Source organism: Canis lupus, chromosome 6, assembly GCF_048164855.1.
Source record: "Canis lupus baileyi chromosome 6, mCanLup2.hap1, whole genome shotgun sequence".
In the NCBI taxonomy this organism is placed as follows: domain Eukaryota; kingdom Metazoa; phylum Chordata; class Mammalia; order Carnivora; family Canidae; genus Canis; species Canis lupus.
Genome location: NC_132843.1, coordinates 76,007,354 through 76,031,601, shown reverse-complemented (window position 1 = coordinate 76,031,601; position 24,248 = coordinate 76,007,354). Strand labels below are relative to the sequence as shown.

Genomic DNA, 24,248 nt, shown 5'->3' with positions numbered 1-24,248 from the left:
GATATTATTAGGTTCTAATATGGTATGTAATATCTAAAAAGTCATGTTTTGATAACCATAATTTAATTTATCTCTTTCTCCAAAGCATGAAGTGAATTTTAAAATTCTGATATGATATTACATTTTGGCACCATTTTGTGAAAAACTGCTCTAAATAAATAAAACCAAACTGAAGGATGTTTTTCACTTTCTTGCCTCACATTTCATCTTATCTTATTGAATCGCCTTGTATGTTAATAAGTAGGAAATCTTAGTTGGATTTTATGGGTTTTAGTTTTAAAATTCTAGGAGACACTTACATAAAACTGACTTTGAAATAGTTTGCAGTCAGAGTTTTTTGGACTAAACTCCTGTGCTGAGAAAGTGACACAGTGATGATGGCAATAATGTTTAAAACCTCTGTCACCGAGTGAAGGTCTTAGAAATTAGGACTCCATCTTAGATCAAAACCTGAAACTATGATGTATTAGTAGGAAAAGACTGTTGCCAAAACAAAAAGGCAACAAAAGGCAGTATTAACTCAAGTACATGAAGTCACGATAAATTTTGTACAGTATTGAACTCAATATACTGCTATTAACCTCAGCTCACCTCTAAGATTATCCTTTTAGAATGCCTAGTACAAGGAACAGTTGCTATCATCTTTTGAACATGTTATTTGAAAAGGAATAATTTCAAGCATTCAAAGAAGTGTTGACCATTTTCAGTATATCAGAGTGTACCCAAAACAAACATAAAGATGTATCTAATTAATCCCAGATAAGAGCAAGGTACTTTGTAAAAACTAAACAACCTAACTCATCACACTTGAAGGTGATTTTTAATTAAATACATTCTTTAGAAAAGTCTAAACAAATATGTACGAATTGATTCAAATGTGTTACTGAATCATCTGGTTGTCTTTGGGTATTTATATTCATGAAATATAATTCAACTCCTAGAGAGTCTATATGAATGGAAAAATAAATGTTATTTATGATACTTTCTTCACACTTGTGAATTTTTGTAACCCTTGGCACTTTTTTCTTCCATTTCTGTTTATTTTAGCTTTATTCAGGCATAGCTTTGGGACTGAAAGAAGGAGATTCTCTAAAACTGCCTGACTGAATTGTACTGACATGGTATTTATAGTCAACTCCAGGCTTTTTCCAAAGTAGTTACAAAATGATAATCAACAGTGTATATGTGTTAAATAGTAGATAAAACACAGGAAATATTTAATACCACTTTGAATGTGATCAAAGACTACTTTGGCCATTTTAATTAAGTCAGGTACCAAATGCTTTTCTGGGATTACTCAAACTGACTTAAAAGATTATACTGTGATCATAGATAGTGCATATGTCTTATTTCTTCCTTTCTTTTTAAAGATTCTATTTATTAGAGAGAACATGAATGGGGGGAGGGTCAGAGGGAGAGGGTGAAACAGAGTCCCACTGAGCAGGGACCCCAATATTGTACTAGATCCCAGGACCCTGAGATCATGACCTGAGCCAAAGACAGACCTTTAACCAACTGAGTCACCCAGGCTCCCCAGTGCATGTATCTTTCCTAGTTAGTCTTGAATTGCATTCTTCTTGAATTCATTCTTCTGAACATACCATTAAACCAACTGGGGTTTTGCTATTGCTTATTAGGTTGCTATTGACTGTCTAATAATTTCAAGGTGCCTTTTATCAATATCCACTTCTGCCCAAGACAGAGTAGCTGGCATAGAACCTATCCTCCCGGTGTAAACAACTAAAAAAGGGGGAAAATATATGAGCTATTCTCAGGCATTGAGCACAGAATAAAATTTTAATTTTTGTTAGAAATTAAATAAAGACACCTGTGGTCTCCTGGGATTTATGTTTAGAATGATGTTAATGTTGTGATAGGAGATTAACCAGAGAAGCAACAATGTTTATGAGCTACAGAGTATGAGATCTGAGTCATAGGCTGCAGAAGCAATTAGGGTTGCAGGTCAGAGCAACAAAGAATAAAAGAACTCATGATAAGCCAAAAGATCCATTATTCATCACAGGTTTTTGGGAGTCTTAACAGGGATCATCTGCTGAGAGACTGAGATAAATTAAAACACCAAAAATTGGATAGTTGGAATTCCAACCCAGCAAGAATAGAGACACTTCACTGAACATCTCAAGGATTGAGAAACCACAAAGCCCTTGCTTTAGGAATAAGGACAACGCCATAGGGGAAAGAAGATGTCATACAAGAAGGAAGCTGTTCAGGGATCCCTGGGTGGCGCAGCGGTTTAGCGCCTGCCTTTGGCCCAGGGCATGATCCTGGAGACCCGGGATCAAATCCCACGTCAGGTTCCCAGTGCATGGAGCCTGCATCTCCCTCTGCCTGTGTCTCTGCCTCTCTCTCTCTCTGTGTGTGACTATCATAAATTAAAAAAAAAAATTAAAAAAAAGAAGGAAGCTGTTCAAAACCAAAATAGAGCCACAAAGAATAAATGCAAGATTTACAGGAAAAAAACTCTTTTAACTGCCTGCCAGACAAAAATCCAAATCCGTCAGAGGAAACTCACATAATCAAGAAGCCATATTATCTGAATATCCAGCATCTGATAAAAAAATAAGCAGACATGTGAAAAGCAGAAAATGTGAGTGATAATCATGAAAAATATCATTAGAAATATATTTTGAGATGACTCAATGTTGAAATTAGTAGATAATAACTTAATATTTTCAAGGACTTAAATAAAAGGATGAAAATGAGTTAACAGATAAGAAATCTCAACAGACAAATGAAAACTCTGAAGAAGGCCAAATGGAATTTCTAAACTGAAAAGTATATTTTCTGAAATGATGAATACTCTTGATTGTTTTAACAGCATATTGGGGCCAGAAAAGGAAGGACCCATGAATCTGAAGACAATTAACAGAAGTTACACAATCTGGAAAATAGAAAAAATATTTTAAAAAATGAACAGAGTTGCAATGAACTATAGGATAATTCAAACAGGCACTCACATGTGTAGTTGAAGTTCTAGAGGAACAGGAAAAAAGAATAGGGGAAAAATATTTTAATTAATAATGACCCAAATTTGAAAGAAAAGAACTTTGAGATCTAAGAATTTTAGCAAATCCTAATCAAAGTTAATACAAGGGATGCCTGAGTGGCTCAGCGGTTAAGAGTCTGCTTTTAGCCCAGGGCATGACCCCAGGGTCCCGGGATCGAGCCCCACATCAGGCTCCCTGCAGGGAGCCTGCTTCTCCCTCTGCCTGTGTCCCTGCCTCTCTCTCTGTGACTCTCATAAATAGACAAATAAAATCTTTAAAAAATTAATACAAGGAAAATTATACCTAAGTACATTATAATAAAACTACTTAGAAAAAATACAAATTGAAAAATCTTACAAGATGGTTAAAGGACTGAGGAGAGAAGAACCACACTGCATGCAGATGAATGGACTGATCACTAATTTCTCATTAGAAACATATGGAGGTCAGCAGATGATGGAATGGAATCTTTGAAACTGGAAAAGAACTGTCAAGCTAGAGTTCTATACCAGTGAAAACATCCTTTAAAAATGAGGATGATATAAAAAAAAATGGGGATGATATAAAAACATTTTCAGATAAGCAAAAGCTGAAAGAATTCATCAGTCAGCAGCATATCTCATTCCTCAGGCTGAAGGGAAATGACATCAGAAGAAAACTTGCATCTATAGGAAGGAATGAAGAGCACTGGAATTAGAATGCATTTTGGTAAACACAAAAGGCTTCATATGCTTTTCTCTTGGTTTCTTTGAAAGAAAATGTACTGTTTTCTTAATTAATCATTGTGTTGTTAGGTATACACATAATTAAATGTAAAATGCATGTCAGAAATAGCACAAAGGACAGAGAAGGTAAACAGAATCTTACTATTGTAAAATCATCATATTTTATGTGAAGTGGAGCAGTATTAAATCTAAGTTGAGAATGAGAAGTTAATGATACATGCTGTTATTATAAGAACAGCAATTCTCAAAGTGTGGTACATGGACCTCTGGGATCTGAAAACCTTTTTTAGGGAATTTGTGAAGCAAAAATTACTTTCGTAATATAATCGACAAATTAATTTCCTTTTGCCCTGCGTTATGTGTCCTGAAACTTTACAACCAAACAAAATTAATCAGAACAATGATTGCCTTTAGATGTAGGGACTGAGTACAATGTAGCATGTGGGATGTTTTTGGAGTGAATGAAACCCCTACTATCTTTATTGTGGTTTGCCTATCCAAAGGTATATAGTTGTATAAATTCATCAAATTATATACTTACAATTTGTGTATTTCACTCTAAGTAAATTTTACCTTGTTAAAAGAATATGGAAATTTCAATACATCTAAATATAAAATAAGGAATACCTAAGTCACTTTTTAAATGCTTAAATATTTTTCCATCATTAAAACTCTATTTGTTTGGCACTCAATACTAAATTGAAATATAGCATTTTCTTTTCTAAATGATTTCATGTTCTTGGTTAAGCCATATTTGACAAATAGCTTCTGGAGTCTATAAAAGACGTGGTATCAATATTAGTGGGCATTTTATTAAAACTGCTTAGTGTTTTAGAGTCAAATTAGGTCTCTATTTCAGGATCTTTTTTTTTTTAAGATTTTATTTATTCATTCATGAGAGACACAGAGAAAGAGAGAGAGAGGCAGAGACACAGGCAGAGGGAGAAGCAGGCTCCACACAGGGAGCCCACATGGGACCGATCCTGGGTCTCCAGGATCACACCCTGGGCTGAAGGCGCTGCTAAACCGCTGAGCCACCCAGACTTCCCTATTTCAGGACCTTTTTATGCTATATGATTCTTTTACTTTTTATATAAACATTTTTATAGTATTTAAGATAAAAGTGTAAAATTTAGTGTTTTAATTTGTATATTTTATATTAAAAGAATAACATACGCATAAAATATGTAAGTATGGTGCTTAAAAAAATTTGTGTCCCTATACCCAACTTAAGAAATAAGAGTTTTGGGCAGCCTGGGTGGCTCAGCAGTTTAGTGCCGCCTTCAGCCCAGGGTGCGGTCCTGGAGACTGGGAACGAGTCCCACATCGGGCTCCCTGGATGGAATGGAGCCTGCTTCTCCCTCTGCCTGTGTCTGTGCCTCTCTCTCTGTGTCTCTCTTGAATAAATAAAATCTTAAAAAAAAAAAAAAAGAAAGAAAGAAGAGTTTTGGGCCAAGATGGTGACATAGAAGGCCCTGGAACACCTCTCTTCCCATGGACTTACTAAATGTACAACTTCACATGGGGCAATTTCCTAAATTCCATTAACTGATAAACTAAAGATAATGAAAAATACAAGAATACTATTAAATGTTACCATCTGTAATTTTTGAAGCACAGTATAAAAGCATTTTCATTTCTTATATTTGAATGTTTAATGACCTCTATTTTGCAGCTATACTGTGTTAACACTACCTACCCGAATAATGTTATGAATGACAAAGTTTGCATACTTTGGTTCCTGTGGTTTTTTGTGTGTTTTATTGAACAGCAACTAATTGTGTCCTTACATCCTAAAGTTCATTTTTATAGTTTTGTATTTTTTTCAGGGAAATTAAAATTTTTTATCTTATCAAATTTGGAGCAACATGCATAAGTATATTGTTTATGGGAAATCTAGGACATAATTATTTAACTGTAATTTACAGAAAAGAACAGCAGTCTAAGAAAATTCTTAGCTTTTACTCAGAGTTGCATTGAACACCACTGCATAAATAATTTTAAACTTATTTTCTAAAAATTTCAGTGGAAGGGATCCCTGGGTGGCGCAGCGGTTTGGCGCCTGCCTTTGGCCCAGGGCGTGATCCTGGAGACCCGGGATCGAATCCCACATCGGGCTCCCGGTGCATGGAGCCTGCTTCTCCCTCTGCCTGTGTCTCTGCGCCTCTCTCTCTCTCTGTGTGACTATCATAAATAAATAAAAATTAAAAAAAAATAAAATAAAAAATAAAATAAAAATTTCAGTGGGAAACTTTAATATTTGACAGAAATAACATCATTAAAATATCTCTAAAGCAACTTCATCTAAAATAACCCCAAGTATTCAAAAATTCACTTATTTTATAAATAACTGTTTGTACTTATTTTTTACATGATACTGTAATCTATTACAGAACTGGTGTAAGGGATTAAAGATACTTTGGTAATCCAGTTAAAGTGTTAACAAAGATTGACAGCTCGCTTACAGCTAACCATACATCCTAGATAATACAACTAAGGCTCCTTACTTAAAGAGAAGCAAAAAATACTTTAAGAATATTTGTTTCATAATTGTTTTAAAGGAAAGACATATTTGTTCCTTAATGGAAATTAGCCAGGGCAGTATACTGGATATCATGTTATTTCAGAGATGCTTGTTAAGTTGAATAGCCAATAGTCAAATGCTGGATTGTATAGGAAGGATATAGCCTAGGGAGTTAAGAGAGATCTGCATTTGAACACTTATCTCTGCACAGGGTCCTGACATGTGATCTCTGAGTCTTCTCATTTGTAGATGAGAAAACCAAAAGTTTAGGTTACTTAATCAAGTAGCTTGCCTAAGGTCTTATTGCCAGCAGCCAATTCATAATTTCCAAATTTGAGTTGCATTTGGAGTTTTTCAGGCAAAAGTACCTTGACTAATATTCTGATAGTATTTCCCTTCTATGAATTTTTGTCTTAAGAAAATTGTTTTTTTCCAAGATTATAAAATATATTATTCTCTAATATTTTATTCAAATACTTTATAGTTTTTCTATTTTTGCAAGTACTTTAGAAGTCTGAAATTATGTCAAAGTTTAAAAATCAAAATGAAAAAATATTTTATATTTTTATATTTCAAGTTTGGATCTTCAATTCATCTGAAATTTATTGCTGTGCCAGATATAGGGTAGGTGTTGTAGGTAAGATTATTATTTAGCAAAATAGTCATTTCTCTCCTCTTTCCATGGGTAAAATATATTTCTCTACTCTATGGATGTCATGTTTGGGTATCTTACTTGCTTTGACCAAGAGAATATTAACAGACATAATACAAAGAGAAGCACATAATATTTCCTACCACCTCAGGTCACCCTAAACATTAATATTATTATTTTTTATTAAAATACAAGTCACTATATAACTAGAAAAATTATGCAAATATGGTCTCAGGTGAACCACTGTGAATATATATAGCTTCTTTTTTTTCATTCATTGAGTTTTCTATATATCTATTAGTTCAGCGATGTGGAAGTTTTCTGGTAAAACTCTGAAGTGTCTCTCAATATATAGTATAAATACATTTTAAAAATTTATGAACATTCCTCTCTTAGACTGTGTACTCAAAAAGCTAATTAGGGATCCCTGGGTGGCGCAGCGGTTTGGCGCCTGCCTTTGGCCCAGGGCGCGATCCTGGAGACCCGGGATCGAATCCCACGTCGGGCTCCCAGTGCGTGGAGTCTGCTTTTCCCTCTGCCTGTGTCTCTGCCTCTCTCTCTCTCTGTGTGACTATCATAAATAAATAATATTTTTTTAAAAAAAGCTAATTATATAGCTGTTACCCTGGGGCTTCCTTTCCCCACTATCTTAGGAATTCCCTTTCCTGTTGCCTGGGGTCTAATAAGCAGCAAAAGCAGCAATTTGCAGATGGCAGGGGTCTGACAACTTCCAGACAAGAGACAACCCCCAGTCTCCAACTTAATAAAGGGAAAACAAATTTTTTAAGATTTATTTATTTATTTATTCATGAGACACACATAGAGAGAGAGGGAGAGACATAGGCAGAAGGAAAAGCAGGCTCCCTGTGGGGAGCGGGATGTGGGACTTGATCCCAGGACCCCAGGATCACGACCTGAGCTGGAAGCAGACGCTCAACCACTGAGCCACTTGGGCATCCCCCAACTATCATTTTTATGTCTGTTTCAGCAAAGGCGCACTATGATCCTCATAGAAGTCCAAACTATTCTAACAAAGGAACAACAAAATGTGAGTAATAATGGAACAGAACAATCTGTCCTGTTTATTTCTTTGTGTTATTGTGAACATCAGTGAATATACATCTGTACATTATAACATACATATTTATTTACATACATATTTATACATTTTTAGATTTATATATTTATGTAAAAGCATTTGGTGTATTATGAAATGCAAAGCACATGTAAGCAATTATTTTTCTTAATAATCACAATCTTCACAATAGCTCACATATATGGAGGACCTATCATATCAGGCATTTTTAAATTTAATCCATAAACACATGAGGTAAGGCTTATGATTTTCCCCATTTTACAAACAAATATGCCAAAAGTATCATTATCATCAGCATACTGAAAGTAACATTAGCAATACTAGATAACGTGATTGAGTCCAAATTGTTTGCCAGTATTTTTTTAAGCAGTTTATATAGATTAGCTCATTTAAACTTCACAAAAATCTTAAGATGTAGGATCTGTTTTTGTCCCCATTTTATAGATAAGAAACAGCAGAATGAAGAGTTTAAGTAACTTGCTCAAGATTACGTAGCTAGTAGTGGAAGAGCCGAGTAGAGAAGATAAGGAATATTCCCTAGGTCACGTAGTTAAGGTAGGGTGGGCCCGAGCCTGATGTAAAGCTGGGGGCTCTTGCCCACTGCACCATAAAGCTTCTAGTACTATTAGATTAATGAGTAACCCATCATGCATTAATGTAAATCAGCTACCCATCAGCTACCAAAAAATGATCAGTTTTGGACATTTCTGTTCATTCCTTTAAATTTATTTTTAATTTAATTTATTATTTGATAGAGAGAGGGAAACAGTGAGGGAGAGGGAGAGAGAATCTGAAGCAGACTTTGCACTGAGCACGGAGCTTGATGTGGAGCACCATCCGACAACCGTGAGATCATGACCTGAGCCAAAACCAAGAGTCGGATGTTTAACCATCTAAGCTGCCCAGGCGCCCCCATTGTTTTTAAATTTTAACAAACATATCAGCATTTATTGAGAACCAACTGTGGTCTAAGTAGAGATATTATTTAGCCACCCTCATGCAAGCTTCTTATCTCTGCCCTTATAGTTCCTGCTGTTTTCTCTAAGGTTATTTAAGTGTATTTGTCTCCTTCAGACTCAAGACTTCAATGACAGAAACCAGAGCTTAGTTCCCTTTGTGTCCCCAGGGATTTGCATGCTGTTTGGTACGCTGCATTTTGTTAATATAAACATACATCTAAAAATATATATATATATATATATACTCATATAAAACTCTTTATCCTGTCAATTTTGTAAGACAGCTTTCACAATCCTCATTCACAGTTGCGAAGACTGGTGACTGAGGAAGTAATTTGCTCAAGGTTTCTGCCACTTAAGACATAGGTCTGAAACCTGATTCCGCAATTCTGACCGGGAGTCTAAAACCCTCTCTACTAGTCAGCTCTAGGAGCACTTACTGAGTCCCATGAAGACTATTAAATATTGCATGTAAAATCCAAGACAAATAGAAAGTGCTTAATAAATGCTAGCTGTTATTTTTCTGGCCTCCAGGTACTACATGGATTCAAAAGAAGCTTGAGCTGAACAAATAAAATAAAAGTAAAAGGTCCTTCATTTTCACTTTTCACAGTTATAGGGAGAAAACTGTCAGGTTGTACAAATCAAGTTTCTTTTATTAGTGCGATGTGAACAAGCAAAACTGACAACATGATGTGGCTAGAACATAGAACATTCTACTGAGTTGTAATGGCTAATTCCATTTGCCTTCCTTTAGCAATGAGCGCCTGTGAGCTTTGATTAGCAGTGAAAATGACTGTGGATGGCAAGAGACCACAGAGTAGGACGTCTCCCTACTTGACTTTTTGGGTGTTCACATCCTTTTTGTGCAAGTAAATTTTCAGCACTGGACTAATTTCTTTCTTCTTCGACCCTGTCCCTGGAGACATCTGTGCCCAAGCCCTGCCCTCAGCACAGAATTCTCTTCCCACAGCCTGAATGCCCCACATCACACTCTACCAGAAATTTCTCTTGCCACCCACTGGATGTGCCAGCCCCCTGGCCCCTAGACATATTTTTTAAAAAGATTTTTTATTTCTTCATTGGAGAGACAGAGAAGGAGAGAGCACAAGGAAGGGGAGAGGCAGAGGGAGAAGAAGACTCCCAACTGAGCTGGGAGCCCAACATGGGGCTCGATCCCAGGGCCTAGAGATCAAGACCTGAGCCCAAGGCAGACGTTTAATAATCTGAGCTGCCCAGGTGCCCCATCCCTAGACATATTTTCAGTCTTGGCACAGTACGTTCAACGTCCTGGTCAGCCTGGACTGTCCACTGTGGGATAAGTTCTTCCCTAGGCTTTAGAAAAACCCTAAATCATAGATAGGAAATCTATCCCAATTCTCAACCTGATTCTCTTTCCTGATACTTCAAATAAATTCTCTGGTTTCTCCTGATTATTGGTTGGAATCTTTTCACAACTTACCTTTCTTTGGCCATTTAATTTCCTTCAGACAACCTGGGACCTGCCTACTGTCCTACATTTTGAACTTTACTCCAATTTGAAACTCCGTTTTGGAGCATCCCTGCTAAACGCTTCTTCCAAAATTCACCCTTGAGTGTGCCCCAGCTCAGTTGTTTTCCTGAGTCTGACCTCGTCTTCTGCTCACACTCCCTCCTGCTGTTCATTTTAAGACACTCTTTATTAAAAGTGAGGCTGAACACTGTACTTCTTTTTTGCCCCTAACCATCTTTGGTTTCACTCCCTATAATTCAGTTACAAAAATATTCTCAGAATTGAGCCAAAGACTTGCTCAGTTCTTGTTTTGTTTTCTTAATTAGATCCCAAAGATCAGTTTCTAAAATGAATAATTCATCATCTGCACTATATAGATCTTTCTATAAATATTCTTTAAAATATAAACCTTACAGCTTAGGGAACATAGAAAAATTGACGGTATTTGTGAGTTTTTAAGTCCAAGAAGAATGTAAAGTTTTCAGGTACAGTTAAAACTGATTTTCAAAGACATTAAGAAGCTGATTGCAAGAGTCAAATAATTCTTATAATAGTTAACCCAAGGTAAAAGTTGTAAAAGGACCCTGGTGAAAACTGGCAGATTATTAGCAGACAACCATGTAATTATTATTTCTCTTCTCCTTCTGTGCATACACACATATATTCACACAGATTTTAATAAATATTTTAAGTATATGTAATATATATATCTTGCCATTATCCTAACCACCAAGTCTTTTTTTTTTAAGATTTTTTTAAAGATTTTTTTAAGATCTCTCATGAGAGAGAGGCAGAGACACAGGCAGAGGGAGAAGCAGGCTTCATGCAGGGAGCCCAAGGTGGGACTTGATCCCGGGTCTCGAGGATCATGCTCCAGGCTCAAGCAGGTGCCAAACCACTGAGCCACCCAGGCTGCCCACCACCGAGTCTTTTATAAAAAGCACTGAATTACATATTTTAAAATCTGCTTCAGTCATTCAATTCACTGTGGTACTACACAAAAGATTTTTTTCAACACACATATGTACACTTTTTTATTTTTAATTACACCTAAAGTTACCCACTCTTCTTACTTTAAAGGCTATTGATTCATTACCAGACAGGTTTATATGCTTGACTCCCATATACTCAAAACCAACAAGGATAATTATTGGATGGTATTAAAATAACATTATGATAGGCTCCACACAGAGAAACTGAAATGATTTAAGAAAACTACCATAAAAATTAGAGACTGTGCGTTATAAATATGAGAAAAGTGAAGAGAACATTGGAGCACAAAGCAAATTTAGATACCATATCAAGATTCAGTAAAAGGTGAAAAACTACTCTCAATATTTTTAGTACAAGTAAGTTTAATATAGAGAATTAGATGCAAACATTGTTGGAAGGGCTCCAGAATGGGCTCCAGCTGGGCGTCCAGGAATGTCTTCCAGAACACTGCAGAATGACCCTTGAGCCCACCACTGGAATTGTTGAGTTTAAAACACAGGGCCATGACTATGACCTACGGGCTAGGCCTGCCTGGTGGTCACTGCCACCGCTGTCACGGTCTTCAGACAGCCACAAAGCAGGTGAATAAACGCTAGATGGAGAGGGTTGTCCCTGTCTTTGACACAACTGTCTCTCAACCTCTAGGTAGCTGGAGAATGAACAATGGAATGCTGTTGCCAAAATCTTTACATCCTCAAAGCTGTGTGAGCCTATAAACATAGCCAAAAAAAGGAGGATGGCTTCCACTGTACTTCTGCCATCCAAGTGCTTCTAACTGGTGGAATCTAATTTACATGTAGAGCTCTGCCTGCATGAAAACTGAGAAATGTAGATTTTCGCTTTCTAGCTTCTGCAGTACAGAACGACACATGGAAGGAGGATGGTGTGAAGGATGAGCGAGTCAAGCCACAGCATCCACCACAGAGGCCATCTAGACGAACTCCCCTAATTTATAAATGATGAATATGAGAATTATAGGAGTTAAGCAATAAGATGGCCCAGCCAAGACGTATATTTGCCTTTATTGACTAAACACAATGTTCTTTTTCACTATACCCCACTGTCACAAATCAGTCTCTCCCAAATGTGGTTAAATATTTAATGTCATTTGAAATTAATATCAATATATTTTTAGTGGCCATTAGAAAAGCAAATACCATATTGAACTTGAATTTTACAAATCAGATAAAATTATTAAGGAGTATATTACATTCCATTTTTAAGAGCTGTGCTTTGAGAATTTTAGGACCGGATTGCCTTAGTTGGTACTTACAAGTGCTTATATATAGAACTAGAGTTCCTAGTATTTTCTGATCCACCAATAGCACTACCACATATCAGCACATTCCTTCTGGTTTTTAAACTCATGCTGAAGATTTGTTAAAAAATCTCTAGAGTATTGCTTTATTATTTTTCTAAAACACAATGTCTAATGTTAAATATTTTCAGTGTTTTTCCCAAGTATATGATATTCTTTTTTAATGTTACAATAAAAATAAATTTACATATTGGATGCAGGTAAATAGACATGGGAAATCTAGAGTGACTTATTTAGATTTTTATCCGAGGAGGGCATGAACTCGGAAGATCGAAATTTTAGTTTGGCTCCTGTCATTCACCTCCTCAGGATGGTTCATTATTTTCCCAGTGTCTGAATTTCTTCATCTTTAACCTTGGGGTGATAACACCTATCTGACTTGCCACTTATTGGAAGTGTTGAGAGAATAAAGCTCGATAGCAGATGCTTTTTAAACAATATCCAGGGCTATATAAAAATATAAGATGGCACTCTTATTTGTTATTTTATATTCTACTTAATGTTAAGAGTCATAATTCTTTTACTTCAGAGAAAAATAGAAAAAAGTGGACAGGTTTTTCTCTTCACTAGGCAAACTAGCCATTTGGATTTGGGATTCATTTTAGCAAATAACTGATAATGAGGAAGTAGGACTCTGGAAACCAAGTTAATAACATACAAAATGCTTGTATTTAGTGCAGCCTCATTAAAGATGAGAAATTTAGAAAGTGCATGTGGTTTTAGGTATGCCTTGAGAATGTAACTCTAACCATGAACAACTTGACATACCTTCCGACTTTGCTTCAGTTGCTTAGAAGGGTGTTTAATTTCAGTAGCTTGTTGGGTTCTGCCGATTTCAATTTGATGTGGTTTCTAACACTGGCAGATTTTAGTTCAAGCTGACCTAGAGAGGCTCCTGTGCCCCAAGTTCATCACCTCCACTTTCTGCCATGAGCTCTTGTCTTAGACTTTTTTACTGCGGCCTGTGACATGTGGTCACTTCTCTGCCCAACTTCTCCTGAATTTTTTATTCTGTCAATTAGTCAGGGACAGACCAACAGACACAGACTTGACTCAACATTTAACTCAACATTGGCCACTTTTGCCTTCAACATGCATGATTTAAGCCCTTTTTAGGCCTTTATTTCACTTGGGTTTTTTTGGTATATTTTGACCTTCATAACTCTTTCATATAGTCTGTGGAGTCATTCTTCTTTTATTGAATATTGGATTTTTAAGATTTGTGCATGTAGTTCAATATTCTCTGGTCGTTATATTTATACAAGTTTATTTATTCCTTTAAGATTTCTGCATGTAGGGATCCCTGGGTGGCACAGCGGTTTGGCGCCTGCCTTTGGCCCAGGGCGCGATCCTGGAGACCCGGGATCGAATCCCACGTCAGGCTCCCTGCATGGAGCCTGCTTCTCCCTCTGCCTGTGTCTCTGCCTCTCCCTCTCTCTTTCTCTCTCTCTGTGACTATCATGAATAAATAAATAAAAAATCTTTAAAAAAAAAGATTTGTGCATGTAGTTGCGTATAACAGTAGTTCACTCGTTTCAATATTCTCTGGTCATTATATTTGTATGTTTATTCCTTTTCTGGTCAACAGATTTTTTCAAGATTCTTTTTGCTGTTAGGAAAAATACTGTATGAACATTTTTATACATATTTCCCATGCACATACACATTGAAGATTCTTCCTTTGGCATATATTCCTGGGAGTGGGATTCCTGGCTCATAGATGATACCATTGTCAAATTTACAAACTAGTGTCAAACTATTAAAATTAAAATTTGAATGAATTAAAATGAATATTTCTCAAACTGCTTTCCAGAAAATTACTTTAATACTTGACAAAGAAGTAAAATACGTAATATAACCCTCTTTATCAAGCCTTCATTTCCCTATGGCTACTATAGTATGTCTTTCTCTCTTCACAGCCAACCTCTCAAAACAGTTGTCTATGCCCACGAATGATTCTTACTTAGGTTTTACTCAGTACCCAGTCAACTGCCCTCTGACTCCTATCCTCACCCCTCCAAGAACCTACTGAAGCCAAGGTCACTTGGAGTCATTACTTGAATTCCTGGCATTCGAATTCTCTGGTCTCTCCTTCTTCAAAGTTCCCACTTCCAGTGTTTCCTAATTCCACATTTATCTGATGTCTCTCTGAATCCCTATAAGCCCTGTGGGCTCTTTTGTGAATTCTTTTCTTTTCTTCATCTATCACTTAAAATGAATATTTCTCAAGGGCCCTCTTCTTTTCCTCCTGTCTGCTCTCTCTGCCTATGCAATTCTCAAGCATCCTGTCTTCACTTGTTATGTATAGGTTAATGTCTCCCAAATCTGAATCTTAGGGCACCCCTCTCCTTCTTTAGCTTGAAGCTTGTGGATTGAACATCCTATTCGACACTTCCATGTTAATTCAATTTACAAAAATGAGAACACTCCTGACCAACACCTATCCCTGCATTTCCCACCCAACATTTCTCCTCCTGCTATATTCAAAATCTCAGCTGGAAAGTTGATGGATGCACTGGCCACACAATTGACCAAGTTAGAATCTTGAGTGTCATTTTTGACTCTTACCTCTCCTTTACCAACACACTCAATTAATCATCAAATCTTATAGACTCTAACTTCCAAAGACATCTCATAGCTGTGTAACAGCATAACCAGTATAACCTTAGTCTAGAAAGGGACATAGGATCAGATGATAAACATTAAGAAAATCATTTAAAAGAGAAAAATAAACACAGTTTGAATAGGAAGACTGTTGGGTAAGTTTCAAATAAAGAACATAGTTGAGATTGTGGTAAGTAACTGAAACATTTTAGATGGCCCAAGTGCTCACGGTAGAGAATCACGCTACGGAGTTCAGCCACCCAATCACAGAGAAACTAGATACTAAAATGAGAAAATCCAGGTGTTGGGGAGACGAAATTAATGGAACCAAACTAAGCTATTAGAAATGAACAACAAATCAAATCAATCAATCAATGCAGAGAGACTTGGTTACCAGGAGAAACCAGTTCCTGAAAGTCTGAGGTTCCAATATCAGCTAAATGGAGTCTCAATAGTAAATCACTTTGAGTACAACGTGCCAGGCACTATTCAGCACTATCTTAAATCACTTACTCTTATGATGTCAATTTAGCTTTATAAAAGCTGTTTTGTGTAAGTATAGTTATGATTCCTATTTTACAGATGAAAAAACTGAGGTGTGGAAAGGTAATTTTCTCAAGCCAAACATCTGATAAGTGGTGGAGGCAGGACTCACCCCCTGTAGCCTGGCTTTAAAGACTCTGCTCTTGTCTTCTATGATAAAAAAATGTTTCTTTTAACTACAGCTATAGACATTACTTACACCTCTGTTTTGCAAATGGAAAAAACAATCCTAGAAGATTAAGCAATTTGTATTTTATATTTCAGTCAGTTCTAGAGCTCAGACTTTCTAGTCTGGTGTTCATAATCTCAAAGCCCCATTATTCCCATAAAATGCATTCATGAAAGAATATAGTTTGTCTTGCCTGAAGAGAAAACCAAAAATCTCCAAAAGTTTCAGATGTCATCTTAGAACCAGCAGGCAGAAACAACAGAAGTTCCCTTCCAGCTCTGTGATGCCACACTTTACAATATGCCTGGCTTTTGTCTTTATGAAGATACAGTACATTATTAGGGTCATCCTAGGTACACCAGGTCTCACAGAGAAATGAGATTAGTTCCTCAGCCATGTGTCACACTTAAAAGGAAATCTAATTCACCATCTCATGCTGTCTGACAAATATTTCCATTAACAAATCTTAATCATGTGGGTGGAAGAAGGGAGGGTGACTAAATTAAAGCTACTGAAATATATAGCAGGTAGGAAATGTTGCAGTGCCACAGATATGAAGGCTTGCGATGGAGCCATTCCATTGTCAGTGAAATACAACCCACGAAATGCAGCCTGATGAGACACAAACCCACTGAGATCATAAAGTCCTTGAGTGTCTGGTCCCAGACTTTGGCTCAAAAATTCTGTATCCTCATATATCTCTGTCCTATAACAAAACACTTCCTTCAGACCCAAATGACTTCTCCAGGTTTAACTGCTCTAACCTAGACATCCAGAACGCTCTCAGCTGTCCTTACTTTTGCATCTGATCCATGTTCTTACCTGCCTCTTGGGATTTAATACATTACTTTGACTTCTAGCTTTGGTCCTATTAGACTGAAATATTCAGTACCCAGATGACAGCATCCAGAATCACATTCACACAAACTCTGGACTGACTAGAAGCTAGAAGTCAAGAGAATAGCATCTACAGACAACTGCAAAAGACTAAAATCAAGAATTTTATACCCTGCCAGTAGGTTGAAAAGTGTTTGTAGTTTTATAAGAATTAAGAAGATATCACTCATACCATTTATGAAAAAATTACCCCCCACCCGAATACTCAAGTAAAGTAGTCTGAGGTCTTGATCTAACACACATCTCCCAGGAGAAGATTAGAAAGAGAGAGTGGTAAATAAGGAAACTTGCAATATTACATATGCATGCGTGTATTATATGCATATTATTAAATACAATATCTAAATAATGCAATATATATAATTTAAAATTTAAATGATAAAGACCAGCTGTCTGGGAATTTAGCACTAATGAGTCTGGGAAGGAACAGGAAAAACCAATAAGTGAGGCCTCTTGAAATAGATATAAAATCTCTGGCTAATTCTCCTTTTACTATAGAAATATAATAACATGAATCAATATCCAACAATGTTATATATTTTTAATGATTGAACTGTTATAAATGTCAATCAGATGGGATTTTACCATATCATTTAAGGTTATTTTGAGTGTGAGATATTTGCAATAATCAAGAATATTAACTTAAAAAAATAAAATCAGGTAATATTGGGAAAAGAATTTTATTTATTAATATTAATTGAAATAAATAATGATTATAGTTATTAATGGTAACTTATTAATACTAAATTCCCTAATATAATGAAAAGCTACAATAAAGTACTTGGAAAGTGTCTTATGATTGTTAGCCCAAGTGATAGAAAAGTAAGACCCCCGGGGAGCCTGGGTGGCTCAGTCAACTAAGAGTCTGCCTTTCACCCACGTCATGATCCCAGGGTCCTGGGATCACCCACGTGTGGTGGGCTCTCTGCTCACTGGAGTGTCTGCATCTCCCTCTCCCTCTGTTCCTCCCCGCCCTGCTCATACGCTCTCTCACTCTCAAATAAATAAATAAAATCTTTTTAAAAAGTGAAACTTAATTCATTAGAATGGAAAAAAAAGACATACATGTCCACCCTCTTACATATTTTAATTTTTTGTTATTAACAATCCCATTCAAATGGAGTTTTTAAAGAGTATACATTGTTCAAGAAATGAATTATCTTGTACATATATTTAAGTATTAGTTATTACTGCTTAAGATGTTAAGTGATTCTGGTTCTGGAAATTATTACTTTTACTTAAAACATGAGAGACTCCTAACTCTGAGAAATGAACTAGGGGTAGTGGAAGGGGAGGTGGGTGGAGGGATGGGGTGACTGGGTGATGGGCACTGAGGGGGACACTTGATAGGATGAGCACTGGGTGTTATACTGTATGTTGGCAAATCGAACTCCAATAGGAAAATATACAAAAAAAGAAAAAAATCATTTAATTACAATAAAAGGCAAATGATTATGTGAAGAATGTCTGCAAGAAGAATGATCCCCAATAAATAAACTATATAATTAAAATAAATAAAATAAAACCTACTGAATGCAAACTTACAGAAGTAGCCAATTTTGATACTGGCATATATAAAAATAGAGATGATCGATGTTGCTGGTGTATTTAGTTTCATCTCTGATTCTGAAAGATATTTATTTTAAAGAAAGCTTCTGTCTTGATAAGAACCCATTACAATTAAAAAATGCATTTACATTTACTACCAGGAGCCAGGCACAAGAAACAGTAACAACCTGCCATTTCAACAGATAGTTTTACTTTAATGAATAGATAATTAACATTCATTTTTAGCAAGATGACAATGTATATAAACCTACAATTCCCCCATTACAAATACTCAGGAATACCAAATCCAATAAGACAAATGTATAAGTGAAAGAGAGATCACCAGGTAACACAAAGAAAGAGTTACAAATCAGCAGGATAATTATGTCTATCAACACCGTGTGGGTGTTCATCAACAGGCAAGAAAGTGAAGAGGGGAGTGTGGATCTTGTATATCAGGAGCTTGTTTTTTTATGTCCATGAAAGGAACTGGGGGATTTGAAACTAAGGCGTTCAGTGAAAAGAGGGCCTAACAAATAATCTTCCCACCATCGAGGGTATGGGAGAGCAACCATGAAGCTAATGACTGCCTCGTCTTTGTACATCAGACCTCCAGGGAACCAAAACCGTGAGATTTTGCATCCATCCCATTTACAGTGTGCATGTGACCTGAGGTCCTCCTCTCCTACACATGTGCACATACACAGACATATATACACACATACACAAGAACATTAAAACTGTTCCTGAACCAATGGTACACTTAGATTCTTGGCAAAAGCAAATAAAAAAGTATTCAGAGGGAAGCTCTCATAATTCTAATCACAAAATGTTCTCCTAGAATAAATAAAAATTTTAAAGAAAACTCTCAAAGAAAATATAACAATAAAAAAAATCACACAAGTCATAAAGGGAAACAAAAGCAATGAGTTAACAGAAGCAATAAACAGGGGACTAAACCCCAATCCTTGAGATAATAGACTAACAAACAACTTATTTATATAACTGAATAAAAATAACTATTAATGTAGCCATTTAAAACTCAAGAAATTAAATACAGCTGAAGAGAAAAACAGGATATCTGTTAGCAAGGTTAACAGATAACAAGAATAGAAGAGAAAGCTCCATAATCTTCTAAAAAGGGTACACAGAAGAGAGAGATTGGGAAAGTGATAATACTCAGGTGATAAAAGTCTCAGATTCCTCAAAACCCATGAGAGTTGTGAAGCTTCAGAAAAAATAAAGCTCAAAAAGTCTCGAGCATGATAAATGAAATAAAATAAATCAAAGTAAATTCCCAACCAAGGCACATCACAAATACAGAAGATGACGAGATTTATTAAGCAACCAGAGGGAAAACAGAGACACCAACACAGGAACCAAGGTTAGGCTGCGATCACAAGTCTCCACAGAAACAATAACTGCCTGAAGACAGGATGTACTATCTTCAAAGATAAGATATCATTCAAGAGTTAAGGAGAAAATAATGATTTTTCAGGAGGACATTTCCAACTTATTGACAGTACTACAGAAGACTAAGACATATACTTAAGAAAGAGAAAAATTGAAATTGGATGGAAAAGATAATATGTTAAAAGCTTACAGGCAAAGACATTATTAAACATACACTAATGCATTTATGAGTACAAAACAAGGAGATGCAAGGAAAATACACAGTAACACAATAAATATGTGCACAGCATGGTCAAAAGTAAACTAATAAGACACTCATTCAATAGGAGTGCAGGGGTATTTTTTATCTTTAGACTTTTTAAAAAGATTTATTTGAGAGACAGAGTGCGTGCAAGTGCACACACACTCATGAGTGAAGAAGGGGCAGAAGGAGAAGAGAGACAGAAGCAGAACTGAGCGTGGAGCCCGATTCTACAACCCTGAGATCAGAACCTGAGCCGAAATCAAGAGTGAGTCAATGAACTGACTGAGCCACCCAGGCACCCCTCCCTTTATATTTTAAAAAATCAGATTGTGCCTGTTAAATTTATAAGAATGACACTGAAAGAAGACAAAATAATATTGTCAAATCAGGAGGTGGAGGCAGGGAATAAAGAAAATTGCATCAAGCCAAAATAGTGCATGAAAGGAGGAGGAAGGAGACTATTCTTAACTTGCTGTGTGACTATAGCCAGACCCTTAGCTCTTCTGGGCCTCTGTTTTTACACGTGTAAAATAATATTAATAACAGCCACCTCAACACACTGTTAGAAGACCAAAAGAAATACACCTTTAAATCTCATTGCTTGGCCTGAGATTTAAAGAGAGACCAGCTGGAATGCTCCAGTGAGAAGAGTTCGCGCGTCTATCAAGGTAGGAAGACGGGGAAAAAGAAGTAAAGAAACAAAGGCCTCCGAGGGGGAGGGGCCCCGCAAGGAGCCGGGCTGAGGCCGGGGCGAGTGTCCCCAGCACAGGAGAGCCCCGTCCCGGAGGAGCAGGAGCTGCACCAACCTTCCCGGGAGGAAAGGGGCTCCCAGGGAGTTGGAGCAGGACCCAGGAGGGCGAGGATGCCCTCGGGCTCCCGGGGACAGTAACAGCAACTGCGCGCCCAGGAGAGTGCGCCGAGCTCCCTAAGGGCTGCAGCGCGCACGGCGGGACCTGGAGCAGCTCGGAGGGGCTCGGGGGCGGCTCCGCGGAGGGGGCTGCGGGGCGGGAGCAGCTCGGAGGGGCTCGGGCAGAGGAAGAGGCTCCGTGCGGAGGGGGCTGCGCGGTTCCAGGAGCAGCTGGCGGGGGGGCGGGGGCGGGGGGGTTCGGGCGGCGGCTCCGCGGAGGGGGCTGCGGGGCGGGAGCGCGAATCCAACCGCGCAGGCCCCGGAGCACAGGGCGCCGGGACACAGCCCAGGATCCGGCCTCCCCCCCTCCCCCTCCCCGGGACAGGCAGAGGCCGGGAGGGCCCAGGACCCCAAGGACGCTCCTGCCCCGAGCTGAGCAGATCAGCGGCCCCGCCCCGGAGCCTCCAGGCCCTGCAGACGGAGAGCTCCGGAGTTCCTGCCGGAGCTGAATCCAGGGCTGCAGAGCTGCCCCGCCACTAGGGCTGTTGCTCCTGGGGCCTCACGGGGTAAACAACCCCCCTGAGCCCTGCACCAGGCGGGGGCAGAGCAGCTCCCCCAACTGCTAACACCTGAAAATCAGCACAACAGGCCCCTCCCCCAGAAGACCAGCTAGATGGACCAGTTCCAGGGGAAGTCAAGGGACTTAAAGTACACAGAATCAGAAGATACTCCCCCGTGGTTCTTTTTGTTTTGTTTTGTTTTGTTTTGCTTTTTGATTTGTTTCCTTCCCCCACCCCCTTTTTTTCTCCTTTCTTTTTCTTTCTCTTTTTCTTCTTTTTTTTCTTCCTTTTATTCTCTTTCTTTTTTCTTTCCTTCTTTCTCTCCTCTCTTTTTCTCCTTTTCCCAAAACTTGCTTTTGGCCACTCTGCACTGAGCAAAATGACTAGAAGGAAAACCTCACCTCAAAAGAAAGGATCAGAAACAGTCCTCTCTCCCACAGAGTTACAAAATCTGGATTACAATTCAATGTCAGAAAGCCAAATCAGAAGCACTATTATACAGCTACTGGTGGCTCTAGAAAAAAGCATAAAGGACTCAAGAGACTTCATGACTGCAGAATTTAGAGCTAATCAGGCAGAAATTAAAAATCAATTGAATGAGATGCAATCCAAACTAGAAGTCCTAAGGACGAGGGTTAACGAGGTGGAAGAACGAGTGAGTGACATAGAAAGGAGGAGGAAGGCAATCAGACTATGAAAAAGCATGGTAAGCCGAAAGCACAAAACACGATGATAGAAACAAATTTAAATTATTAATAATCACGATACATGTAAATGAACTAAAAAAATCACCACTTAAAATGATTAAAATTTTCAAATGAAGTATAAAAACAAAATTTAGCTGTCGTTCATGGACAAGAAATTGCCCTAAACTGTGGTGATACAGAAAGGTTGAAGTAAAAGGATAAAAAAGGTCACTCCAGAAAAATTATAAACCAAAATAAAATCTGTATAGCTAAATTAATACCCAACAGACTTTATAGAATATACGTTATTAGGAATAAAAAGGAATAATTATGAGTGAGGCAAGTCACCAGAAAGATGCAAGAATCATGAACTTATATGCACATAAAACAAAGCTTAGAACGACCAAAAGTAGATGAAATTATGAAAATAATTTTCTATATCCTTTGCCAATCATGTAGAAGTTTTTTAGCTCAGTAATCTTAGAAATGGATAGGTAAAGCATTCTAAAGATTTCTAATAATTAATATGATATGGTATTGGTACAGGGGTAGGTAAAAGAAGAATGGAACCATGAAAAGTCTTCATCTAGAATTATATATACATATGTCCATATATACATATGTAGAAGGATAATGACACATCCCTGGGAAAATAATGGGCCAGTCAATAAATTATAATCTATCAGAAAAATGATTTTAGTTGCCAACCACAGAATCCTCTCTGAGTATTTTAAACAAAAAAGAATTTTATGAAAGAATACTGGATAGCCCAGGGCCTCACTTGAAAGCCAGACATCTTGACTCTGAAGTGGGCAGCCAGGAAAAATGGCAGTCCTACCACAATGACTTCTCTAAGGGGAACTCCATGGCCACCGCAGCTTGGCCTCAGTTAACTTTTATACCAGAAGCTGGAATTTCACCAACTTGCCTTTGAGGAAAAACAGACAGTTCTATCATCCTGCTTGTCTGGATATTATTATGCCAGTTCCACTGGGCAGAGCCACCACCTCCCCTGCCTTCTTCCAGATCCAAGTTTCACGCACGTCTGTCTGTTTGGCAAAATCTAGATCTCCTGCCTGTGTTCTGGTCATCGAGAAGTCTGACTTTGATCTTGAAAAGAGAAAACAAAGTTGGAAATTGCCTAAATATAAAAACGGTTTTTTAAAAAATTATTGGATAGGAAAAATTATGCCATTCAATGCATACCTGCCAGTTATCAACATGCACCATTGCTCCATAAGTAAACTCCAAAAAGAAAAATAAAACAGTTGACTCCCATCTAATATACTAAAACCCTTCCTCTTAAAAGAGAAAACACCAGAACCCTCTCCCGCCATATGCTCATCATTCATAGATGTTAGATATGAAATGGAGACCAGCCTTGGAAATGCCCAAACAAGAAAACCAGGTAAGTAAAACTTAATTTAACTCATTCTGCAAAACAAGTGAAACTCAGGATGTTCCTTTTAAATGTCTTTGGTAATCATACAAGAAAATTAAGTTATCTTTCTAAAAATGGTATAAAATTACCGTTTTTAACCAATCGCCTGCATCCTGGAAACTCCCCCTGCAATAATCAATCATTGTAAAGGTTAAACAACATCCTCATTTTCACTTCAGAAGCCTTCTTGTAATAGCACACCTTTGAGATTCCTATCGCCTTTAAATGTAAAAGCTCCCTGTCCATGAACTGTTCTCATAGGTCATAAACTCTCACTGGATGCTCTTCATTGATTTGCGTGGTTTTAATTTTCCTATTTCTGCATTTTTGACACAACATTCTCCAATTCCTGGATCTCCAAGTGTAGTATTTATCTATTGTTGTCTAACAAATCACTCTCAAACCTTAGTAGCTTAAAACATCAAGCATCTACTGACGTGTAGTTTCTGTGTGTCAGAAATCTAGACACAGCTCAGCCCTGACTCATGGTGCGTGAGTCCACATGTGGCCCCAGTCCCCCTGTTGGCTG

General features: G+C 37.6%; 1 protein-coding gene and 1 long non-coding RNA gene across 5 annotated transcripts in view; one reads left to right on the top strand and one right to left on the bottom strand.

Moving 5' to 3' along the window:
- The window catches only part of CRB1 (crumbs cell polarity complex component 1), a 213,444-nt gene that overhangs the window by 161,605 nt on the left and 27,591 nt on the right, over positions 1 to 24,248 (bottom strand). The gene's annotated exons all lie outside the window — the stretch shown is intronic.
- The window catches only part of LOC140635950 (uncharacterized), a 46,972-nt gene continuing 43,390 nt past the window's right edge, over positions 20,667 to 24,248 (top strand). For 2 of the 4 annotated variants that reach the window (XR_012033302.1, XR_012033300.1), the window contains exon 1: positions 20,667 to 20,853. This is a non-coding gene — a long non-coding RNA (uncharacterized lncRNA). Of the gene's footprint in view, positions 20,854 to 21,514; positions 23,687 to 24,248 lie in introns of those variants that run through there. The other 2 variants (XR_012033301.1, XR_012033299.1) reach the window with 1 other exon arrangement.